The sequence below is a fragment of the Macaca mulatta genome, chromosome 1 (genome assembly GCF_049350105.2).
Source record: "Macaca mulatta isolate MMU2019108-1 chromosome 1, T2T-MMU8v2.0, whole genome shotgun sequence".
Taxonomy (NCBI): domain Eukaryota; kingdom Metazoa; phylum Chordata; class Mammalia; order Primates; family Cercopithecidae; genus Macaca; species Macaca mulatta.
In genome coordinates this window covers 212564201-212581276 of record NC_133406.1, presented here as the reverse complement: position 1 = coordinate 212581276, position 17076 = coordinate 212564201, and the positions used below count along the sequence as shown (strand labels likewise).

The following is a 17076-nucleotide window of genomic DNA, read 5'->3' as shown; positions in this document are numbered from 1 at the left end:
CCTCTGGTTTTGGTAGACCATATCTGCTAGTAGTTTCTTGTGAAATGATGCATCAGAGGGAAAAATGTTTAGTTCTTGTATATCTGATTATGTCTTTACCCACATATTTGAATGATGGTGTTAATGTTTTCACAAGGTACAGAATCGTAGGTTGGAAATCATCACCTTTCAGAATTTTGAAGACATTCCTCCCTTCTTTTTTACTTCAAATGTTGCCATTGAGCAGTCTAAAGCCATTCTGATCTCTGATCTGCTATGTGGGATTTATATCTTTTCTGTTTGGAAACTGATGGAATCTTGTCTTTGTCTGCAGGTCCTGACGTGTCACAGTAGTGAGTCATGATATAGGTTTATTCTCATTCATTGTTCTAGGCACGCAGTGGGCCCTTTCAATCTGGAAATTTATGGAAAATGTTTTAAATTATTTTGTAATATTTCCTCAACTTTTTTTTTTTAGACGGAGTCTCGCTCTGTCACCAGGCTGGAGTGCAGTGGTGCCATCTCGGCTCACTGCAACCTCTGCCTCCTGGGTTCAAGCGATTCTCATGCCTCAACCTCCCGAGTAGCTGAGATTACAGGCATGAGCCACTACACCCAGCAGATTTTTGTTTTTTTTGTTTTTTTTTTTTTTGAGACTGAGTCTGGCTCTGTCGCCCAGGCTGGAGTGCAGTGGCCGGATCTCAGCTCACTGCAAGCTCCGCCTCCCGGGTTTACGCCATTCTCCTGCCTCAGCCTCCGGAGTAGCTGGGACCACAGGCGCCCGCCACCTCGCCCGGCTAGTTTTTTGTATTTTTTAGTAGAGACGGGGTTTCACCGTGTTAGCCAGGATGGTCTCGATCTCCTGACCTTGTGATCTGCCCGTCTTGGCCTTCCAAACTGCTAGGATTACAGGCATGAGCCACTCTGCCTGGCCTCCTCAACTTTTTAAAATCTGTTCTCTCTCTCTTTTTTTTGAGACGGAGTCTTGCCCTGACATTCAGGCTGGAGTGCAATGGCGCTTTCTTGGTTCACTGCAACCTCCGCCTCCCAGGTTCAGTGAATCTCCTGCCTCATCCTCCCGAGTAGCTGGGATTACAGGTGCCCACCACCATGCCTGGCTAATTTTTGTATTTTTTAGTGGAGATAGGGTTTCACCATGTTGACAAGGCTGGTCTTGAACTCCTGACCTCAAATGATTAGCCTCCCTCAGCCTCCCAAAGTGCTGGGATTACAGGCATAAGCCATTGTGCCTGCCTTTTGTTGTTGTTGTTGTTGTTATTGTTGAGATAGGGTCTTGCTCTGTCTCAGAAGCTGGAGCGCAGTGGCACAACAATCATGGCTCACGGCAGCCTGGACCTCCTGGGCTCAAGCAATCCTCCCATCTCAGCTTCCTCAGTAGCTAGGACTACAGGGACATGCCACCACATCTAGCTCTTTTTTTCAATTTTTTGTAGAGACAGCGTCTCGCTATGTTGCTTAGGCTGGTCTCAACTCCTGGACTCAGGAAATCATCCCACCTTGGCCTCCCTAAGTGCTGGGATTACAGGCATGAGCCACCGCTCCTGGCCACTCTCTCCCTTTTTATCTTTTTCTTTTTTAGAGATGGGGTCTCCTTCTGTGGCCCAGGCTGGAGTGCAATTGCATGATGATGGTTTGCTGCAGTCTTGACCTTCTGAGCTCAAGTGATCCTCCGACCTCAGCCTCCCTTGTAGCTGGGACTACGGGCACATACTCCCATGCCTGGCTGATTTTTTTTATTTTTATTTTTTGAGACAGAGCCTCATTCTGTTGCCCAGGCTGGAGTGCAGTGGTACGATCATGGCTCACTGCAACCTCTACCTCCCAGGCTCAAATGATCCTCCTACCTTAGCCTCCGGAGTAGCTGGGACTTCAGGTGGGTGCCAGTGCACCCAGCTAATTTTCATACTTTTTGTAGAGAAGGAGTTTTGCCATGTTGCCGAGTCTGGTAATTTTTAAAATTTTTTTGTAGAGACAGAGTCTTGCTATGTTGCCCAGGCTGGTCTTGAACTTCTGAGCTCAAGAGATCCTCCTACCACCTGGGCATCTCAAAGTTCTGGGGATTACAGGCGTGAGCCATCATGCCTGACTGTTTCCTCTTTATGGAACTTTTATTCAGCTGTTGCACTAACTTGATTAATCTAATTTTCTTATTTTTTCTCCTATTTTCCATATCTTTGTCTTTTTGTTCTATTTTCTAGGAGATTTCCTCCACCATATGTTCTAATATTTCTACTGCACTATGATTTGTGCTTTCATATTTCTTTTTGTTTCATATTTAAGAACTTTTTCTTCTGAAAATTCTTTATTATTGTTTCTTGCTATTGTTCTATATATTCAAGTATCAGTTCTTCTCTTTTTTTTCTTTGAGTATATGCAGTGTTTAAAGTTTTATTCTCTCAGCAGTGCATGGTGTCTCATGCCTGTAATCTTAGCACTTTGGGAGGTCAAGACAGAAGGATTGCTTGAGCCCAGGAATTTGAGGCCAGCCTGGGCGACGTAGTGAAAACCCGTCTCTATTATACAAAATAAATAAATGTATATATTTAATTAAAATAAATTAATAAAAAGTTTTCTCTCCACATTATCTCAATTTCCTACAAGTTTCTTTCTTTCTTTCTTTCTTTCTTTTTCTTTCTTTCTTTCTTTCTTTCTTTCTTTCTTTCTTTCTTTCTTTCTTTCTTTCTTTCTTTCTTTCTTTCTTTCTTTAATTTTGCTAAGTGTTTTATAACCACAACAAACTGGTACAGAGAATGCCCTGTACAAAACACAATAAAAGTTCAAAGACCTAGGTGTTCCCTTGGCAAGCCTGAAAATTTCAGTCTCCGGTATTTGGAATTTAGGGTGCAGTCCTTGTTTTTGGATGGATACTGGGTGTGTGGCACAGTCCATGCTTTTAACCAGATTTGAACAGAAGAATGGCCATTTGGCCCAGGTAAAAGTAGATGAAGTATTTGGTTTCGTGTGTCACATGTTCCTCCCCATGACGCAATGCCAGATGGGATTTTACTTCTTGTCAAATTCTTTCCTGATATGAGCCGCAGTGTCCTTCTCTATGTTACATTTCTCCAGCGCCTGAGTATCACACTCCACCGAGTCCTGTTGTCTCTTCTGACATGTCTGCATTTTTGATCACAGCCTTTCTGTCACACATGGTTACCGTTGGGAAGGGGCCTGGCTGCCTGCAACGGTCTCCTAGGGGAGGTGCTAGTATCGCTGAGGGCCGGCTGGAGCTGCCGTCGCTATGGTATCTTGGCCCATCTCACGAGTTTCTTTCTTTTGTTTGTTTTGGTCTCTACCTTTTCTCTTAGAGGAAAGCCTTGTGTTTGGTAAACCTTGGCATCCTGCGCATGAATAAAAGTTGGGGACTAAAAGCTGATTGGAAGTTCTGTGCATGAAGATGGGAGACACCAGCCATGAGGTCATTTGTCTATGAGCCAGTGTCCCTTAGGTCACTGATCATGAAGAGCTATTTTGGGGGAGATCCCAGTGCCATTATATTTAGATCTTTCATACTTGGCTTCATTTTCCCCAAAGAAGAAGAGTCATTTGCCCAGCATTCTGGGAGCAGAGTGTAGGAAAAACCAACCAAATCGTAATTCCCCTTTTTTGAAATAGGGCCATTAACTGTGCCTGCTGACCCTTATTCCAGAGACTGTCTGTTTTACTCTCTCAAGAGAATAAACCTCTGTACTTCTGCTGAGAGGCTGCAGTGGGGGAAGTGAACTAGGTCTTCCACCAGTCCTTGTGATTTCAGCTGCATTTCACCCCTATTTCCAGGGTTATCAAAGGTATGTTAATTCCTTAGTATATCAGACTACTACTTCATTTTCTCATTTCTGGCCGAGATGCAGCATTCTTGGGCCTGCCAGGCTTATTCCTACTCATCTTTTTTTCTACCTGGAACATTCTATTGCATTTACTGCCCCCATCATTACAAATATGGCCCACTGCAGCCTCGACCTCCTGGGCTCAAGTGATCCTCCCACCCCAGCTTCCCATGTGGCTGGGACCACAGGCACTCGCCACCAAACCCAGGTAAATAAAAATTTTTTTTGAAGAGATGGGATCTCACTTTGTTACCTAGGCTGGTCTCAAACTCTTGGGCTCAAGCAATCCTCCCACCTCAGCCTCCCAAAGTGTTGGGATTATAGGCATGAGTCACCCGCTGGCCTATATACTGTTATTAACTATAGTTACTATGTTGTGCAATAAATCTCTTAAACTTATTCCTCATGTCTAACTGAAATTTTGTATCCTTTGAGTAACATCTTCCCAATTTCCCGACCTGCAAAATGCAATTTTTGATTTTAAGAGACACATTTTTCCCACTTTTTTTGTCTATGAAATCAAAATGCTTAGCAGAGGTCCAAGTATATTGTAAGCATCCAATAAACACTATTTTAGGTCTGGGCACGGTGGCTTACACTTGTAAAATCCCAGCACTTTGGGAGGCCAAGGCAGGCGGATCACCTGAGGTCAGGAGTTCGAGACCAGCCTGACCAACATGGTGAAACCCTCTCTCTATGAAAAATACAAAAATTAGCCAGGCATGGTGGCACACACCTATAATCCCAGCTACTCAGGAGGCTGAGGCAGGAGAATCACTTGAACCTAGGAGGTGGAGGTTGCAGTGAGCCAAGATTGCACCACTGCACTCCAGCCTGGGCGACAGAGTGAGACTCCATCTCAACAACAACGACAACAAGAACGTTGAAGACATGATTACTATTATGCACACTAAACCATAGTTAACATTCTGAAGCCTGTTTATTCCACATAATGTAATCTTCTAACCATTCTTCTACATTAGTATAAGTAGAGCTACCTTACTCTCTTTAAAGTTATATGATATTTTATAGAATAGATATACCATTAGTCTTTCCTCCATTAATGGATATTTTTCATAGTTTTTCTTTTTCTTTTCTTTTTAATTTTTTTTTTAACAAATAGAGATGGGGGTCCACTTGTCGCCCAGGCTAGTCTCAAACTTCTGGGCTCAAGAAATCCTCTGGCCTTGGCCTCCCAAAGTGCTGGGATTACAGGTGTGAGCCACTGCGCCTGGCCTTTTTTTTTTTTTTTTTTTTTTTTAATTAAAAAAGAAGAACTTTTTTCTGAAATATCAATAGTAGACACCCCCTGGTAAAACATCTTTACATATTATGCCAGTATTTCTGCAACATAAAAACGTGGAGGTAGAATCACTCTATTATACTTGTATGGAAAATGCCTAATAGAAATTTCCATTGTGAAACAGGCATGTGAGTCATTAATCAGGACCCTGATTTGGGCAGGCAATATGCAATTATGGGACCGCTTGACCCCAGGAGTTTGAGACCAGTCTAGGAAACATGGAAAAACCCTGTCTCTACTAAAAATACAAAAAGTAGCCAAGCATGGTGGCACACTCCTGTAATCCCAGCTCCTCAGGAGGCTGAGGCATGAGAATTGCTTGAACCCAGGAGGCAGAGGTTGCAGTGAGCCAAGATCACGCCACTACACTCCAGTCTGGGCAACAGAGTGAGAATCTGTTTCAAAAAATAAAAAAAAGAAGAAGAAAAAAGAAGACCTAAATCCCAATTATGGCTCTGCCCCTTATCTTGGGAGTTATTGTTTGTTTTTCACTAATTTATTCAAAAATATTTACAGAATTATCTCTACTCTGTGCCAAGCACAGTGTTAGAGCCTAGAAATACAGAATTGAAAAACACAGTCCTTGTCCAGGCATGGTGGCTCACGCCTGTAATCCCAACACTTTGGGAGGTCGAGGCGGGTGGATCGCCTGAGGTCAGGAGTTTGAGACTAGCCTGGCCAACATAGTGAAACTCTGTCTCTACTAAAAATATAAAAAATTAGCAGGGCGTGGTGGCAGTTGCCTGTAATCCCAGCTACTTGGGAGGCTAGGCAGGAGAATCGCTTAAACCTGGGAGGCGGAGGTTGCAGTGAGCCAAGATTGTGCCATTGCACTCCAGCCTGGGCAACAAGAGCGAAACTCCATCTCGAAAAAAAAGAAAAGAAAAATAAACAGTCCTTGCCCTTAAGAAACTTACACTAATTGTTGGGGGGACAGACACAGACAGATGCTACTTGCTAACCATGTGACCTTGGAAAGTTGCTTAACATCATATGTGTCTCTTTTTCTGTAAAATGGGTAATTGTCGTCATATCACAGGGTTGTCATGAGGATTATAAGTGAAATAATGGGGAATGCCCTGCACAGTGCGTGACACATAATATGCACTCAATTAATGGACTCTATCATTGTTGTTTTAGTAATAATATATAATAAGTAATTTGTTATGGTTGCTGTGATAGAAGTTCTACCTTCTGTCTGAACTCCAGTTTCTACAATATTAATTGTTGAGATAATAATATAACATATACTAAGTGGTACTCAATAAGTATTAGTTTATTTTCCTGCATTTTTATGTTGAGACAAAGGACCGGTATGCAGATGGAAACACAAACATCCATATGTCTGGACACAACATTGATCTTCCTGGTTCATGTGTCACAGAGCCAATTCTGTGCACTTCCTTAGCCACACAGATTTCACCTGTGGCCATATCTGAACATATGGAACAAGACTGCATACCTCCCTGCTGATAGCCACAAGTAATCATGGAGACAGGATGTTCATACCGCCCAGGGCTGATGGTTGTCTCCTGTGGAATTATTTTTTCCCTCCTAGTTTACAAAGCACGGCAGTGTGGTACAGCTTGTACCACATTCTTAATGGGGTCACTTTGTTGTCTGATACTGAGTTTTGCAAAATAGTTTATTTTCTTTCCTACATGTGTATAAAACAAGAATTAAAGGAACTATATCTTGATACCAGGGATTCTAAGCTTCAGTTATTAATTAAATTTAAAGATAATTCTAGAGGCAAATTTTGGCAGAATTAAATGGTAGAATGAAGTTCTTTACTTTCCTGGAGAGTTGTAAAAGCACCAATATTTATTTTTCCTTTCTGGATGTGTGCTTAGCTATATAAAATTCCACATTCCCCTGATTTTTGACTAGCTGACTCTCCTTAACAGAGGTAATGTGGTGTAATTGTCTAGAGTTCACGTATGGCATCAGGAATATCTGGGTTTGAGCTCTAGTTCTTCTCTTTTATTGTCTCTGGGATGTCAGGCAAAAATGTCCAAAGCTCATTTCCTTACCTGTAAAATGAGAAATGATAATATCATTGAACTATGATATTAGCCTTATGGAATGAACATGAGAGTTAGAGATAATAATATAAACTGCTTAACACAGAGCTCACAGTAGGCACTTTTAATTTATGATCATGACCTTTTTTTTTTTTTTTTTTTTTTAGATGGAGTCTCTCTCTGTTGCCCAGGCTGGAGTATAGTGGTGCAATCTCAGCTCACTGCAACCTCTGCCTCCTAGGCTCAAGCAATTCTCCTGCCTCAGCCTCCTGAGTAGCTGGGACTACAGGCACAGGCCGCCGCACCTGGCTAATTTTTTTTTGTATTTTTAGTGGAGACGGGGTTTCACCATGTTGGCCAGGCTGGTCTCAAACTCCTGACCCCAGGTGATCTGCCTGCCTCAGCCTCCCAGAGTGCTGGAATTAGAAGCTTGAGCCATCACGCCTGGCCGATCATGACCATTTAAATTTTCATTAAGGTACCTCATACAGTGCTTGGCACATGGTTGATGCTCAAACCTGTAGCTATTGCAATAAGTTACCTATGGTTTCTAACTGCCAGGGTTATGGCTTTGTTATTTATTTTTAAAAAATTGTTAGTGATTAACATGATCTTTAGCCTAGTACCTAGAAACTTGTCTCATCATCTTGGTAACTGACAAGGCCTGGCACCATGCCTGGCATCATGCCTGACATGTAGTAGGCACTTAATACATAGCTGTTGAATCATATTAAATTGAAATGAATATCCATTCAGATATTAGCAAAAGAGCTGTGTCACTAAATAGCTGTCATTGCAAAATTTACAGCCAACAATGACACAGACATGCTTGCATAGTTTGTAAGCCACAATTTCAACTTCCTGCATTGCAGACGTCTCAATTAATAATCCCATTCCACTCACATGATCCTTAGAAAGAAAGGGCAAACTAATAGAAATATTTGGTTTAGCAGCTAAAAGAAAGAGCTCTAGTCTAGGTGGATACAGGCTTACATCCTGCCTCCAACACCACCTAGTGGGTCAGTTACTTCACCTCTGAATTTGAGTTTTCTTATCTGTGAGAAGGGAATAATAATAGAACTTATTGAATGAAGTTATTGTGAGAATAGGGCCTTCCATCTGCTGTTCTCTTTGCCTGAAACACTCTTGTTTCATGAAGGGTGAAACCCCATGTTTGGATTTTGTGTGTGTGTGTGTGTGTGTGTGTGTGTGTGTGAGAGAGAGAGAGAAAGAGACAGAGAGAGACAGACAGACAGACAGACAGACAGGGTCTAGCTCTGTCGCCTAGGCTGGAGTGAAGTGGCTTGATCTTGGCTCAGTGCAACCACTGCCTCCCAGACTCAAGTGATTCTCCTGCCTCAGCCTTCCAAGTAGCTAGGATTATAGGCATGTGCCACCATGCCCAGCTAATTTTTGTATTTTTATTTATTTTTTAAATTATCTTTTTCTTTACTTTTTTCTTTTCTTTTTTTTTAAAATTATACTTTAAGTTCTAGGGTACACATGCACAACATGCAGGTTTCTTACATATGTATACATGTGCCATGTTGGTGTGCTGTCTTTTTTTTTTTTTTTTTTTGAGACAGGGTCTCACTCTGTCACCCAGACTGAAGTACAGTGGTGTAATCTCAGCTCACGCCAACCTCCACCTCCCAGGCTCAAGGGGATTTTCCTGCCTCAGCCTCCCAAGTAGCTGGGATTACAGTCGCATGCCACTACTGCCCAGCTAATGTTTGTATTTTTAGTAGAGTCGGGGTTTCACCATGTTGGCCAGTCTGATCTCGAACTCCTGACCTCAAGTGATCCACCTCCCTCGGCCTCCCAATGTACTGGGATTACAGGCTTGAGTTACTGTGCTTGGCCTCCATGTTTCACCTTGTTAATTCCCCCTGATTTTTCAGCTTGACCGTCACTTCTTCCAGAATGCCTTCCCTGCCACCCATGGTAGGTTGGTTCACTGTTATATTCTCCTGGTAGCACCTGCCAATTACTCTTTATAATTACTTCCTTTTTTTTTTTTTTTAAACAGTCTCACTCTGTCACTCAGGCTGGAGTGCAATGGCGAGATCCTGGCTCACTACAACCTCTGCCTCCTGGGTTCAAGCAATTCTCCTGCCTCAGCCTCCCAAGTAGCTGGGATTACAGGCACACACCACCACACCCGGCTAATTTTTTTTGTATTTTTAATAGAAACGGGTTTTCACCATGTTGGCCAGGCTGGTCTTAAACCCCTGACCTAAGGTGATCCACTCGCGTTGGCCTCCCAAAGTGCTGGGATTACAGACATGAGCCAGGTGCCCAGCCTATAATTACTTCTTCAACTACTCACTTCCTTTCTGAACTGTGAATTCCCAAAGGAGAGGGATGGTGTCTGTTTCATTTATTTCTGTCTCCAATGTCTAATAGTCTCTTGGTTCATAATATTTTGGGTGGACCGTTCTCGCTAACTCGGTGAAAAAAACAAGATAATAATGCACATAAATATAGAGCCCAACATTTAGCAAACTCTTAATAAATGAGATACATTAGTAGTATTACCAACGAAGTATTGTACTGAGTTTACTTGCCTTGAGAAAACTAATGGGAGGAGCAACAAATTAAGAGAGGTATTGTAAATCTAGCTCCATATCTCACTTGTAATATGCCCTTGACGAAATGTCTGGTCTTCTCATTTTTCCACTATTTAAATGAACATAAGATATTCATCTTGGCGTCCCACTTACCTTGGTTCCCGTAAAGTCTGCCTTTTGCCAGACCACACCTGAAAGGCTGTCCTGCGTGCCCACAGTTTCTTTCTTTCTTTCTTTTTTTTACTTTGAGATGGAGTCTCGCTCTGTCACCCAGGCTGGAGTGCAGTGGCGCGATCTCGGCTTACTGCAAGTTCCGCCTCCCAGGTTCATGCCATTCTCCTGCCTCAGCCTCACGAGTAGCTGGGACTACAGGCGCCCACCACCACGCCCAGCTAATATTTTGTATTTTTAGTAGAGATGGGGTTTCACCGTGGTAGCCAGGATGGTCTCAATCTCCTGACCTCGTGATCCACCCACCTCAGCCTCCCAAAGTGCTGGGATTACAGGTGTGAGCCACCGTGCCCAGCCCACAGTTTCTAGATTCTATACTATCCTTGTGCTTCTCTGCCGTCTCAGCTGTTAATTATTGACCTCTGATCTTTCTCCCTTCTGTTTCTGTCTAGCTCCTCAGTTTGTTACACAATTGGCTACCTCGCAGCTTTTAGCTTTGAAATACATTTGTCCTCATGATAAAGACCAAAATCCTTAAGATGCTAACGGAAGCCTCATCTTCTTCCTATTGTCTTGCTCACTGTGCTCCGGCCACCTGGCTACCCTGAGGTTTCTTTGAGGCAAGAATCTTCCTGACCAAGGCCTTGGGACTCAGCAGTCCTTACGCTTGGAGCAGCATTCCCCACCTCTTTATCAGGTTCACCGCCAGTCAACTCCTGTCTCAGCTTTAGCATCACTTCTTCAGGGAGCATTGCTTAGCTTCCTTAGAAGAAATTAGGTTTCTCTGTTACGTGCCACCTTCCGTATAGATCAGTGTAATACACTGTCAGGACTTCACATTTTATTGTATTTGATTCTTTTCTTTTCTTTTTTTTTTTTTTTTTTTTTTTTGAGACAGAGTCGTACTCTGTCGCCCAGGCTGGAGTGCAGTGGTGCGACCTCAGCTCACTGCAAACTCTGCCTCCCAGGTTCAAGCAATTCTCCTGCCTCAACCTCCTGAGTAGCTGGGACTACAGGCACGTACTACCGCATCTGGCTAATTTTTGTATTTTTAATAGAGACAGGGTTTCACCATGTAGGCCAGGCTGGTCTTTAACTCCTGACCTCAGGTGATCCCCTGCCTTGGCCTCCCAAAGTGCTGGGATTACAGGCGTGAGCCACCATGCCTGGCCTTATTTATTTCTTACTTTACAAAAATTGTTTTCAGGCTGGGCATAGTGGTTCACACCTTTAATCCGAGCACTTTGGGAGGCCTAGGCAGGCAGATCACCTGAGGCCAGGAGTTTGAGACCAGCCTGCCCGACATGGTAAAACCCCGTCTCTACAAAAAAAAAAAAAAAAAAAATTAGCCAGGTGTGGTGGGGTGTGCCTGTAGTCCCAGCTACTCAGGAGGCTGAGGCAGGAGAATCGCTTGAGCCCAGGAGGTGGAGGTTGCAGTGAGCCGAGATCCACCACTGCACTCCAGCCTGAGCAACAGAGCCAGACCCCGTCTCAAAAAAAAAAAAAAAAAAATTTGGCCAGGCACGGTGTCTCACGCCTGTAATCCCAGCAGTTTGGGAGGCCGAGGCAGTCAGATCACGAGGTTGGATCACGAGGTCAGGCGATCGAGACCATCCTGGCTAACACGGTGAAACCCCGTATCTATTAAAAATATTTAAAAAATTAGCCAGGCATGGTGGCAGGCACCTGTAGTCCCAGCTACTTGGGAGGCTAATCGCTTGAACCCGGAAGGTGGAGCTTGCAGTGAGCCGAGATCGCGCCACTACACTCCAGCCTGGGCGACAAAGCAAGACGCTATCTCAAAAATAAAAAAATAAAAATAAAACTTTTTTTGAGACAGGGTCTCACTCTGGTTGTCCAGGCTGGAATGCAGTGGTGCAATCTTGGTTCACTGCAACTTTGACCTCTCAGGCTTCAGATGATTCTCCCACCTCAGCCTCCCAAGTAGCTAGGACTATAGATGCATGCCACCACACCCGGCTAATTTTTTGTATTTTTAGTAGAGACCGACGTTTCGCCATGTTGACCCAGGCTGGTCTCAAACTCCTGGACTTAAGCAATCCCCCCATCTCGGCCTCCCAAAATGCTGAGATTGTAGACATGAGCCACTGCGCCTGGCCCAGAGAGGGAGTTTCATTCTTTTGCCCAGGCTGAAGTGCAGTGGTGCAAACTCAGCTCACTGCAACCTCCGCCTCCCAGGTTCAAGCGATTCTCCTGCCTCAGCCTCCTGAGTAGCTGGGATTACAGGCATACGCCACCACGCCCAGCTAATTTTGTATTTTTAGTAGAGATGGGGTTCTCCATGGTGGTCAGGCTGGTCTCGAACTCCTGACCTCACGTGATCTGCCTGTCTCAGCCTCCCAAAGTGCTGGGATTACAGGCATGAGCCACTGCACCCGGCAGATCTTCACATTTTAAAAGAGAAATTAAGAATTCAGACTTGAATGTAAAATTCCTGGGGTTAAAATGTAAATCACTGTGGGCCAAAACAAATTATCTGTAGGTTAGTGACTGCCTATGGCCTGCCTATTTGCAACCTGTGCTGCTCAACCTTTAGCTATACTTGGTAAGTATTTCTGTGTTAGTCATCACTCCATCATCATTCCACCTATTAACTGTCCACTCCATGCCAGGCACTGTGTTGGTGCTTTACACAGATGATTTCATGTAATCTCCAAAACCATCTGTGAGGTCAAGTAAGGTTCAGAGAGGTTAAGATGCTTGCCCACAATCAGTAAGTGGTGGAACCAGATGTTACAGGTCTTTCCAATAGACTTTTGCGTGTCCAGGTACAATTCGTCAGTTTAGAATGGGAGGGCCTTGAATCTTAAATTGAGCTGGGAAAAAAAAAAAAAGAATGAGAGAGGCTCTGAAGCTCTGCCTGACAATGACAACTTGACAACCATTAATATTTGTTGCGTGTTCACTATGTGCCAGGCATTGTGCTAAGTACTCTATGTGATCTAATTTAATCCTCACAACACCTATGTAAAGGAGCTACTCTTATCCCCATTTTATAGATGAGGAAACTGAAGTGTAGAATAGGTATCTGATTGCTGTGCACAGTGGCTCACACCTGTAATCCCAGCACTTTGGAAGGCCTAGGCAGGCAGATCACCTGAGACCAGGAGTTCAAGACCAACCTGGCCAACGTAGTGAAACACTGTCTCTACTAAAAATACAAAAAATTAGCCAGGCATGGTGGCAGGCGCTTGTGAGGCAGGAGAACTGCTTGAACCCAGGAGGTGGAGACTTCAGTGAGCCGAGATCACACAATTGCACCCCAGCCTGGGCAACAAGAGTGAAACCCCATCTTAAAAAAAAAAAAAAAGAAAAAAGAAAAAAAAGAATAGGTATCTGATTTACCCAAGGTAAAGACAGGATTCAAACACAGATAATTGAATGCCACAGCTCCCCGCTTTTAGCCATTTGAGTTTGTGGCAGAGTATGGGATGATGACAGCAAAAAGGGAGAAATCTGTAAATCACTCTTTCTCCAATCCAGAGCCTAACAGAGGACTCAATTGAAAGAAGAATCCCACCAGGTACTTCCAGGAACCTGATATTGAGAGATGTGGCCTGCAGGTGGCAGCAACATTCACAGTTTCTCTTCTCTAAATTCTGCAATGTTCAAAGCTGTAGGGAGGAAACTATAAATTCACACTTATCATTTGCATATTATCTTCTGATTGGCCTAATTCATTCTTTGCCAATAAATTTGACTTTTCGTTTCTTAGCTCAGTGAGAACTGCCAGGCTTGAGAGAACCCTCAGGATTTGAAGCTGCAGTGAAATCATCCAATCCAGCAAACGTTGTGGTGATTTTATTTATTTATTTTATTATTATTATTTATTTCTTTTAGATGCAGGGTCGCACTCTGTCACCCAGGCTGAAGTGTACTGGTACGATCATAGCTCACTGTAACCTCGAGCTCCTGGGCTCAAGCGATTTTCCTGCCTCAGCCTCCTGAATAACTGAGACTATAGGTATCCACCACGGCTTGCTCATTTTTATTATTTTAATTTTTGCAGAGATGGGAGTCTTGCTGTGTTGCCCAGGCCAGTCTTGAACTCCTGTGCTCAAAAGTGAGACGTCTGGCTGGGCGCAGTGGCTCATGCCTGTAATCCCAGCACTTTGGGAGGCCGAGGCGGGCAGATCACAAGGTCGGATCACGAGGTCAGGAGATCGAGACCATCCTGGCTAACACAGTGAAACCCAGTCTCTACTAAAAATACAAAAAATTAGCCAGGCACAGTGGCAGGTGCCTGTAAGTGCCAGCTACTTGGGAAGCTGAGGCAGGAGAATCACTTGAACTGGGAGGCAGATGTTGCAGTGAGCTGAGATCGTGCCACTGCACTCCAGCCTGGGCGACAGAGTGAGACTCCTCAAAAAAAAAAAAAAAAGAGTGAGCCTTCTGCCTTGGCCTCCCAAAGTGCTGAACCAGGCCCATCATGGTGATTTTAAACTGTTCAGTGGAACTGTTTTAGTGATCCCCAACCCTTTTTGAGTTTGCGTTTTAAAAAATTATTTGGGCCGGGCGCGGTGGCTCAAGCCTGTAATCCCAGCACTTTGGGAGGCCGAGACGGGCGGATCACGAGGTCAGGAGATCGAGACCATCCTGGCTAACACAGTGAAACCCCGTCTCCACTAAAAATACAAAAAAAATTAGCCGGGCGTGGTGGCGGCGCCTGTAGTCCCAGCTACTCGGGAGGCTGAGGCAGGAGAATGGCGGGAACCCGGGAGGCGGAGCTTGCAGTGAGCTGAGATCCGGCCACTGCACTCCAGCCTGGGCGACAGAGCGAGACTCCGCCTCAAAAAAAAAAAAAAAAAAAAAAAAAAAAAAAAAAAAAAATTATTTGGCCGGTCGGGCGCAGTGGCTCATGCCTGTAATCCCAGCACTTTGGGAGGCTGAGGTGGGCGGATCACCTGAGGTCAGGCGTTCGAGACCAGCCTGGCCAATATGGTGAAACCCCGTCTCTACCAAAAATACAAAAATTAGCTGGCTGTCGTGGTGGGTGCTGGTAATGCCAGCTACTTGGGAGGCTGAGGCAGGAGAATAGCTTGAACCTGGGGGTGGGCAGAGGTTGCAGTGAGCTAGATCGTGCCACTGCACTCCGGCCTGGGTGACAAAGAGCGAAATTCCATCTCAAAAAAAAAATTTTTTTTTTTTTTTTTTTGAGACGGAGTCTCGCTTTGTCACCCAGGCCGGAGTGCAGTGGCGCGATCTCGGCTCACTGAAAGCTCCGCCTCCTGGGTTCACGCCATTCTCCTGCCTCAGCCTCCCATATAGCTGGGACTGCAGGCGCCTGCCACCACACCCGGCTAATTTTTTGTATTTTTAGTAGAGACGGGGTTTCACCGTGTTAGCCATGATGGTCTCGATCTCCTGACCTCGTGATCTGCCCGTCTCGGCCTCCCAAAGAGCTGGCATTACAGGCGTGAGCCACTGCGCCCGGCCCAAAAAAAATTATTTGGCCGAGTATAGTGGTTCACATCTGTAATCCCAGCACTTTGGGAGGCCAAGGCAGGCAGATCACCTGAGGTCAGGAGTTTGAGACCAGCCTGGCCAACGTGGTGAAACCTCGTCTCCACTAAAAATACAAAGAATTAGCCAGGCATGGTGGCATGTGCTGTAATCCCAGCTACTCGGGAGGCTGAGGCAGGAGAATTGTTTGAACCCGGGAGGCAGAGGTTGCAGTGAGCCGAGACAGTGTCATTGCACTCCAGCCTGGGGGCATAAGAGTGAAACTCCATCTCAAAAAAAAAAAAAAAAAAAAATTCAATAGCACAAAATGGTATACAGTGAAAAGTCAATCTTTCTAGTATACTTACCCCAAATCCCACTATCTTCCTACCCCAGAGGAAAGCTTGTGTATTCTTCCAGGTTTAGACTGAATAGAAAAGTATATGCATGGGCAAGTGTGGTGGGTCACGCCTGTAATCCCAGCGTTTTGCGAGGACAAGGTGGTCGAATCACTTGAGCTCAGGAGTCAGAGACTAGCCTGGGCAACATGGCAAAATTCTGTCTCTACAAAACACACAAAAAATTAGCTGTGTATGGTGGTGTGCGCCTGTAGTCCCAGCTAGTTGGGAGGCTGAGGTGAGAGGATCACCTGAGCCTGGGAGGTCAGGGCAGTGAGCCATGATCAGCCGCTGCACTCCAGCCCTAGTGACAGAGTGAGACTCTATCCCAAATAATCCTTAAAAAAAAAAAAAAAAGGCAATCTAAAAATATACACGGCCAGGTACAGAGGCTCATGCCTGTAATCCCAGTACTTTGGGAGGCTGAGGTGGGTGCATCACCTGAAGTCAGGAGTTTGAGACCAGCCAGACCAATATGGTGAAACCTCATCTCTACTAAAAATACAAAAAAAATTAGCCAGGAATGGAGGTGGTGCATGTCTGTAGTCCCAGCTACTTGGGAGGCTGAGGCAGGAGAATCACTTGAATCCAGGAGGTGGAGGTGGCCGTGAGCCGAAATCGCGCCATTACACTCCACCTGGGCAACAACAGCGAAACTCCATCTCGAAAAAATAAAAATAAACATAAAACTATACATTTCTAGAAGAAAATTTAGGCGGACATTTTTGTGATCTTGGATTAGACAAAGATTTCTTAGATATGACACCATCCATAAGATTAAAAAATGGAAATATTGGACTTACTCAAATATTTTATTTTATTTATTTCTTTTTGAGATGGAGTTTTCTTCTTGTTGCCCAAGCTGGGTGCAATGGCTCGATCTCGGCTTACTGCAACTGCCTCCTCCCGGGTTCAAGCAATTCTCCTGCCTCAGCCTCCTGAGTAGCTGGGATTACAGGCGTGTGCCACCACGCCCAGCTAATTTTTTTGTATTTTTAGTAGAAACAGGGTTTCTCGACGTTAGCCAGGCTGCTCTTGAACTCCTGACCTCAGGTGGTCTGCCTGCCTCAGCCTCCCAAAGTTTTGGGATTACAGGTATAAGCCACCATGCCCAGCCTTCAAAAATTTTAAATTCTGCTGTGTGAAAGATTCTGTAAAGAGAATGAAAAGACCAGCCACAGGCTGGGCGCGGTGGCTCACACCTGTAATCCCGGCACTTTGGGAGGCCGAGTTGAGTGGATCACGAGGTCAAGAGATCGAGACCATCCTGGCCAACATGGTGAAACCTGTCTCTACTAAAAATACAAAAATTAGCTGGGC

General features: G+C 44.6%; 1 pseudogene; it reads right to left on the bottom strand.

Moving 5' to 3' along the window:
* Positions 1-2702: 2702 nt before the first annotated feature.
* LOC100427268 (dynein light chain 1, cytoplasmic pseudogene) lies at positions 2703-3151 on the bottom strand (annotated as a pseudogene).
* Positions 3152-17076: the final 13925 nt, after the last annotated feature.